The sequence below is a fragment of the Lepidochelys kempii genome, chromosome 13 (genome assembly GCF_965140285.1).
Source record: "Lepidochelys kempii isolate rLepKem1 chromosome 13, rLepKem1.hap1, whole genome shotgun sequence".
Lineage (NCBI taxonomy): Eukaryota > Metazoa > Chordata > Testudines > Cheloniidae > Lepidochelys > Lepidochelys kempii.
Window position 1 is genome coordinate 5,581,811 of NC_136392.1, and position 1,456 is coordinate 5,583,266.

Consider the following 1,456-nt stretch of genomic DNA (forward strand, 5'->3'; position numbering starts at 1 on the left):
TGTCGTTAATAAATGTGTTGTATTGTTTTATCTTAACCGATGAATTCGAGTGTGTGGGAAACTCCATCAGTGATAAGAAGGCTGGTGCAATATCATTTTCCATTGATGAAATGATGGACTTTCTGTGAGCTTGCACTGTTCAGGAGGGTGCTCAGCAGTACCAGACACACATTTCTGGGGAACAAGACTGGGACTAGGGATTTGCTAGTGTTGTGCTGTATGTAATTCATGAGTGGCTGGCCATAGCATTCATGTATTCAGCTGGGAGTGACTTTGAATACTGAAGGCCGTGTGAGTAGGCCAGGAGTGGCAGTTCTGACAGAAAAGCAGTATAAAAGGCACCCCAGGCTACCAAACTAAGGGGACAGAGCTGTTCAGTGGTCCCAATTGTACCCTGGGTAATGTCACAATATTATACACACCCCCACCCCCATTTTCCTCAGCATTGAAACTGAGTTTTCAGAGTAGAATTCCTTCCTGACTACTCTGAACTTGTGTCCTGAAGCACGAGAGTGGATGACCAGTATCTTCGCTTCTGTAATGACATTCTGGTGCTCAGATATGACAGTGATTGGGACCACAGAGGTACCAAAATAAAGGTAATATTGCTCATAAAGTTAATGAGCCCATTTATAACACCAGCCATGTTGTTTGAATTTACCATGCTCTAGGTGACAACCGTGGGTGGGTGGGGAATAGAAATGGAGTAAAATGCAGGGATGAGAAGGTCATGAGTCTTGTTGGCCCATAAATAACTTGCAATTCACCATCACTGAAATAAAAACAAGTGCTTGCTAAGCTAGAAAATAACACACGGAAACACCTCCACACTCATTGACTGTGACACTGCACAGGCACTTGAGAGTGAGAAGGATACACAAACACATGAAGGGGTTGTGATGACATCAAGGTAACTATGAGAGCCTGGCTCAAGTGTTTTGTGTTGCTCTCAGAATCTGGAGAGGTCTGGGTTTTTGTGGTGGTTGTGTTTTATTTCTCCCTGAGTCAGAAAAAAACAAATTGTCAGGGGAAATCATAAAGGGATAAGACTATGCCCCCACACACCTCAAGTTAAAATCTGCAAGCCTTGATGATGCCTTGAGAATCAAACACAGCATGTATTTGGCTAGCACAAAATTTTAAAAAGCCTGGTGGCAAGTAAAACAAAAGTGAAAAAGACTCTCTTCAATGCACACCATTATCTGTGTGTGTGTCACAGAACAAGGCTCTGCTTCCACCTTGACAGCCTGCAAAGGGGACATATTTTGTATGCTGGGGAGATAACACCAATACTTGCCTGGCAGTGGTGTGGATCCATTCACTGGGGACAACTGGGCAGCTTTTTTCTAAATGCCTCTTGCATATGCATGTGAAAACAGCAAGTCATATTAACTCCCCACCCTCTCGTGCCGTGCTTGAAGCCTGAGCATGTTTATGTAAATATGATAGTAGGGAA